We start from the raw sequence: 7,387 nt of genomic DNA, 5'->3' as shown, positions 1-7,387 counted from the left end.
TCCTCCTCCTCCTCCTCCTCCTTCTTCAGCTTAGATTCCATAGCCCATTTTACAGATCACACCCTAGTGGAGACCTCAGCCCCTTTGATTTCTCCTCTATTTGTCATACTTTCCTGGAAAATCACTACCGTGGTTGTTTGCCTTAGTACTTTATCTCTCCTGATCAGTCATCGGCTTCAATGAATACAACTACAGAAAAATGTGTAAGTTTTCATACTGAACTTCTGAAATCAATCCCAGATAAGCATTTACTACAATTTTTACATACTTTATAATGCATTGGTTCTCCCATTCTCTATATCTAAGTCCTGCCTTCTCTTGTCTCCCCAACCCTCCAATACCCACTGTATCTCCATCCTTACATTTTCTAGAGATACAATATAGAGCTCGCACAAGTACATCTAGACCATCCTGTCTCCAAGATACATAATCTTATAAAAATATACTAGTCTTTTTCATATTACTAGGATGCCCTGCTCTATCCAGTGCTTCTTCACCCCTTCATCAGTTGGTTTCCCATCTACTCATGGATCCATCTCTTGGCATTGTCCCACCCTTTCCACTTCATTTTCCTCTCTCTTTCTGAAATAACCTTCCCTTGTGCTCATATCTTTCCCTAGTTCCCACCTCATTTCCCTTTGCTATCTCCTTTTCCCCTTTTATGTGAGAATAAAGTTATTTTAAAATATTTTGCATAATTCATCTAATTGCATTTTTCTTTTGAATCCTCTCAAATTTTTGTTTTTATCATTAGGATGACTTTCACGAAAGTCAAGTTAACTAATCCTGCTCACATCCATTATGTTGCTATCACCCATGATAAAGTCTTAGTTCCTATTTTACATCTATTTTGAGAAATTCACTGCTTCTATCATAAAATATATTTTAAATATAAAAGAGGGTTAAGAAACACTGCTTAGGTGATTTTACAAATTTGTAACGTTTTTAATAGTGTCCAAATAATGATGCTGGATTTGCGTTTCCAGTTACACCTGTCCTCCTATGTTCAGATTTTGTCTGTGTGGCAACTTGCCTTAACCCTAAATTAATCTGATTTTCTTACATCTACTTTCTTGTGTGTAGTCTCTTCTACCTCTTTAATGGAATGTTTCTTGGTGACTCTGTTCCTTCCACTGTTGTTTTTAACCTTTAAAATATGGCCAGAATAGGGTCTGGGGATATAGCTCAGTGGCACAGTGCTTGAGTGACATGCACAAGACCAGAGTTCAATTTCCAGCGGATGGAATATATCTATATATCTATATATCTATCTATCTATCTATATATATATATATATATATATATATATATTTATGAAATCTCTCACTATCCCCATTCACACTACAAGAATATTTTTATGAATTATTACTAAATGATCTAAATGATCTTTATGCTTTCTCACTTTTTCCTTACTATCTGTTATCAGAACAAATGTCATAGCTATTATTTATTTTATTTTATTTTGGTGGAATCAGGGATTGAACTCAGGCCCTTGTGCTTGCCAGGCAAGCATTTATTCTACTGAGCCATGTCCACATCCCATAGCTATTATTTTTATCGATAAGAACAAATTACAATTCTCTATTAATCACATTGAGATATTGGCACATATTGATACACTCAAAATTATAAGATTTCCTTTTATTAATTCTATTAATTTACTTATTCCTGGTGATGAATTAGGCATTGTTTTAATTCTCAATTATAAAAGATAATATCAACATGACATAGTTGATATTGTGAATTGTGAAATTCCCAACCAGTTAGTAATTATGCTAACTAAGCTTCAGATCCAGTCAATCAACTTGAGAGTCCATGCCTCTAAAAATGACTCAACACTTTGATCTGTAGGTCATTTGATAATCCTAAGAACTTCATAGAGAATGGCTTTTTTGTTTTTCTTTGGTGGAACCAGGGATTGAAGTCAGGCCCTTGCACTCACCAGGCAAGTGCTTCTTCTACTGGGTTAACTCCCCAGCCCCAAGAATGGCTTTGTTTGTGATTATTGTGAAAAATGTTTGGAACATTACAGAATTCAACTGCCTGTGCTGACTTATTTGAGAACACTAAATACGCTGCAGGTAATATTATAGAATTACTCTTCTTCAGCAACATAAAAACATATTTAGTTTTAACTTCCTGTTTTCTTTCCATAAGATAGTTTTCACATGAGGGAAGCATACCGTTTTGATGTGTATAGAAGCCCCTGATCTAATTCAAATGTCTTTTTTCACATTACTTCTCCAACTTACGTTTTAAATGGAGTGCATCCCCATACAACACTTGGTCTTAAATTAGCATTCTACCTATACTGTGTGAACCTTTGCATGCAGCTCACGTCTTTATCTCTGTCATTTGCTGCCCTCGTTAGAGCAGGAGATTCTAGCACTTTTTTCGATCAGCTTAACGTTTTTCTTAATCCTTCTTTCTATTCTACCATTGTTATACACCCTAATGTCTTCCATGCAAACAAAGGACACTACCAACTATTACTCAGCATAAAGCACACTAGCTTTACCATCTAGTCTAAGCTTGCAAATCCTTTTTTTTTTTTTTATTCTAGTAAAACTACCCAGATAGGTCCTCATTGAATAAGTGCCAACTTCCAGGACATTTAGGAGTATATCAAGGTTAAGCACTTCTTTTACTTTCTAAAAATTGTTCATGTATTGTGAATTAAACCTGCTTTCTGAGTTTCTAACTTTTTATTGATGTCTCTGTGATCATCATTACTTTATATTTTTGTGAGGTGTGTAAAATCATATTTTTCTGGGGCCTGTTTGAAACCATGCTTAAGAAATAGCGCTTGTTGAATAACAATGATAAAATCACACTTACCCAATAGCACTTGCTGGATAACAACCACGAAACCAATAACAGAGATAAATAGACAAACAAAATCAGATTGAAGACAAAATTAATGAAAGCATAATTATTCTAATCTTAAAATAACTGCTATCTGATATGTGTGTGTGTGTGTGTGTGTGTGAGTGTGTGTATTGGTTAATGTAGAGCTAATGTTCACTCTTTATTTTTCTCTTTGTTCCCAATTGGTACATTGTCATAGAGCATCAGCTAGTTTCTTTTCTTTTGTTATTATTTTTAAATGAAATTATCTGAATGTTTATCTCTTTTCTAACTAAGTTAAAAAGTTATATATTCACCACTATAGAAATGTGTATTCCTGCAAATAATACATTGAGTCAGCTTACATTTTAATTGGTAACTTAGTAGAACCACAGTCTGAGATAGCCTGATGCTCTTTAAAGGCTGTATTATAATTTTTATCACTAGCTGCAGTCAGAGAACTTCCCAAATTCTATTGCAAAACCACTTATTAAAATTAACCAATTAGTCTTTAGACAGAGGTTAAATAACGTGTTCAAGGTCCTCAAGCACCAATAGTATCATCAGAATTGGGCCCAAGGAGTTGTTGATCAAAATATTAATAAACATTCTAACAGCGTGGTGATGCTGTTCTTTGACAGTATAAGTCTGTGGACGGTACCGTTAAAATGACAAGTCCTACGGTGCAATAAATTTAAGATCTATTACAAGGTTCAGTGGCCCTGGAGCTCTGTCAAAATTGTATCTAGCATATACAACATCTTTTCTCTATAAATGAAGGAATGACAGGATGGTTCATTATGATATCTAATTAAAGGTCCATTAGTGGGAGGTAAAACATCAGTTCTTAGTTGTGCTGAGTAAAAACATTTCACAGCTCTAACAGCAATATAAAATCCTGAGGCCTGAAATGCAAATTAATTTTAACAACAGCAATCCAGGGAGGAGAGACAGAGATAAATAATGGCAAAATTAAAATTACGCTTTAAGTTGTTCAGGAAAAAATACAGCTGAATTTCACAATATTCTAGAAGCTGTAATTCCTAGTATGTATAAATAAATAAATAAATAAATAAGCATATCATTTTGTATTTCAATGTAGGTGTTAAATGTGAGGTCAAGAATATACAATATTATTTTCAATTGAATATACTAACATTAGGGAAAATACATCAATTAGAATCTACTCAAATTGTGCCTCAAAAACCAGGTAAGAAAATGAGTTTTCTGGTATCTTTACTGATACTTTTGAAGTGCTTGAGTAATCTGCTTGGTGAGCCATTATAATTTCAACTGTAAGTCAGCTTTTGGAATTGTACCTGTATAGCTCATTTCTATTGGTTAAAGTTACTTACAAACATTTAATAGCATCTCTGATTTAGAGAGTTACATGTATTTGACAATAATCTGAAGATATCATGTGCTGTAATTTGTATTAAAACTGTAGTCTGTCAACTGAATTATCCAACAGTTACATACTTTATGTATGAAGCTATTGCATTTAATGTCTTTTTCCCCCTGCAGAACCAGAGATTGAACTCAGGCTCTTGCACTGCATTTAATGTCATAATGGGATTATTTAATGTTATTTGTTTGAACATAGTTTTGTTCTGTCCAAAAGTCAGAGAATATATTTCAGTACTTAAGTTTGCTATTACATCAGGTCATTATGTAAAAGCAGAACACAAAATTCTGTGAGACTAGAAAATAAAACAGGTTAATACAAGGCAGTATGAGGAAACCCAGAGTCTTCCACCACCCACAGTAAGCAACAGAGTTCAGCCTACAGGAGGGATTTCTTGAAGGAAGCTGTATCTAAACTGGGGCCGGAAGAAAGAGAAGATAGCCAGATAAAAGAGGGAAACACTCACGGAGGTAGCACATGCAAAGTCCAGAGGAGAAAGCCTTCTGAAATGTTCTTCCTTTGCTCTTTGATTTTCCTTGCAAAGTGCTGGCAAGGGAGAATATTGGCTGTATACAATACTTTGGTCATAGAGATACATGTGATACTATTTTATACTATCGAATGGACAATAATGCAACAAATACTCATACCACTTTTTATATTAGTAGTACCAGCACAACTTTTCAAGTCCCAAAATTGACATTAAGCTGATTTCATAATCTATCAAACACAGTAGCCACAATATATGCCTCTGTGGTTCTGGCTCAAAAACAGCCATCTCTTGGTACATTGTTTGGCCACTTGCTACCCTGCCAACCCTGTCTGGTCTTTATGTTGTGATTAAAACAGTCAAAATTCAAATGGTACAGTAGTAAAAACTGGTCTTTCAAATCTCAACTCCATTAAAGTGCAAATAAATATTTTAATTTTGTGCTGTTTAAGCCTATGGCAAACCCAGGTAGATGAAATCAGAGAGTTTAAAATATAATATAAACTATAATTTCAGTTGCTACAATAATTTGAGAGTAAATAGAATCTTAAACAGCCAGTAAGAGTTGTTCCCTCACTGTTTAAATATTTAATATTCTTTATTTAAGTTAAAGTAGGAATATCTAAGAATTCTGGGGTTCTGTCTTCCTAATAACCCCAAATTCTGTTTCTCTTCTTGGGAAGATAAATATCATCCTCATTTGGCTTGTTAGGAGCTCTTGCTTGGATTGTCTTCTGGGTCTTTGTAAACTTCTAATTTATTTTTGTCCTAAAATCTCAACATTTCTTTCTTTCTTTCTTTCTTTCTTTCTTTCTTTCTTTCTTTCTTTCTTTCTTTCTTTCTTTCTTTCTTTCTTTTTTTTTTTTCATTTTTCACACAGTGCAAGCACGTGTTTGATTAGCCCTGCTCCTAGACAAGCAGGCAAAGAAGGTTTGCAAACCACATCAGTTCTGCAAGTGCACCTAGTTGTTGGGATTTCTGTGTTTGAGGTATACAAAGTAGGAGAGCCCAATATTCTGCCTGCTGTGCCCAGCATTTGTTTTTCTTTGCTTTTCTTTGCTATGCTAAGTTCCCTTCAAAAGACAGTTCCCTTGTAGTCCTTCTCTTTTAACAATTATCTGAGATCTGTGATCCATACAAACTGTGCCAATGTTTTTTATTTTGAAAATAAATAGTATAAAACTAGAATGTAGCTTAACCTAATATATGTGAAGAAAAATAGATTTTTTAAAAAATGATCACAAGAGATAATGGAAGGCTACAGTTAAATAATGTAGTTGCTGAATCTTTCTTTTTACTTCACATTATTCAGGGTTATAAATATAGCATTGAAGAAAACTTTGATCCAACACTAAAATTTGAATTAAATAAAGGTTGACTTGAATGTTATGGCCTTCATTTACAGAATATGTAAAAAATAAAGAGAAGAAAAACATTTTTGGCAAACCTCTTTAAATAAAAATTTTCAGGAAAGATTATTGCGAACACTCTTGAAGAATGCTTAATTGCATTCTGGAATTTTGGCAGTTAGTTTCTTCACGTTAACATCACTTGATTTTGAGACAACTCTAAACTCACAATTATCTCAGAAATAGTGTATCACTCCTTAGTCATGCCAAAATTGTTCAGTCTCCCATTTTTATCCCACATTAACACAAAAGACAGATTGAGACTCTTTGCTTCTCAACTTGAAAAGTATCTATAGAAACTAGTATAAAGACAAATGAACCCAATGACTACTTGGTTGAAGGTTGAAAATAATTTGTCATAAAAAGTTATAGTAACTGTGTACAGGACTTGTATCAAAGTAAGTGGGCCATGCCTATCATGAAAACACTCCCAAAAATAAAACACAAGCCTTTTCATGAATAAAAGCATTGATTATGATTCTGCTATACTTGCTGTTAAGTAACCAACATGGATTCACAAATAATTCTCCACAAAAAAAGCTGAGTATTTTAAGAGCAATACGGTAAATAAATCATGCCCAGACACACAAATTGAATAACAAAAATATAAATTTACTTGAAGCTTGCCTCAAAGCCAATAAGTTGTTCCTCATTAAATGTATCTGAAAATATTATTCTTAAAAACTAAAATGTAAATTTAAGAGCAATTTTTAAACATAGTGCTTTGGTTCTGATTTTGAATATCTGCCCACATACTGTGAAAAGGTGACTGAGAAATTTTTAATGCTGTTCAGAGAAGAAATAAATTAGGACAAAATAAAATTTCTACTTTCATAACATTATAGTTATGTGTAATTATTAAAGATTTTATGGATATAAACTATTGCTATTCCTCGTGTGTGTGTGTGTGTGTGTGTGTGTGTGTGTGTGTGTGTGTTCTCAGAAAGGAGAATATCTTTTGATATTTAACATAATGATAAAATATTTTGCATTTATTGGATTTATAAGAGTGGCAAGAGATTTTGACTCACTATGCTATTATCAGCTGTTTAAATTTCCAAAATCCTAAATGCATGATTCCAATTCTATAGAGTCCCATTGTATAAGAGAACAGAGAAAATGACTTATAATTTACCTTATGTTTATGTGGAAACCCACTAAATAAAGGATAAGAAAAAATAACAGCTGTCAATTCATGGATTTAATGTAATTCTTATGACTGCAAAAATACATATT

General features: G+C 33.3%; 1 protein-coding gene across 1 annotated transcript in view; it reads left to right on the top strand.

Annotated features, from left to right (window-relative positions):
- Positions 1–7,387, top strand: part of LOC101574580 (low-density lipoprotein receptor-related protein 1B) — a gene marked incomplete at its 5' end in the record, with an annotated part of 229,660 nt that overhangs the window by 167,517 nt on the left and 54,756 nt on the right. The gene's annotated exons all lie outside the window — the stretch shown is intronic.

The sequence above is a fragment of the Octodon degus genome, unplaced genomic scaffold (assembly GCF_000260255.1).
Source record: "Octodon degus isolate 3935 unplaced genomic scaffold, OctDeg1.0 scaffold00014, whole genome shotgun sequence".
NCBI classification, from domain to species: Eukaryota; Metazoa; Chordata; class Mammalia; order Rodentia; family Octodontidae; genus Octodon; species Octodon degus.
This window is presented reverse-complemented; position numbering and strand designations above follow the sequence as displayed.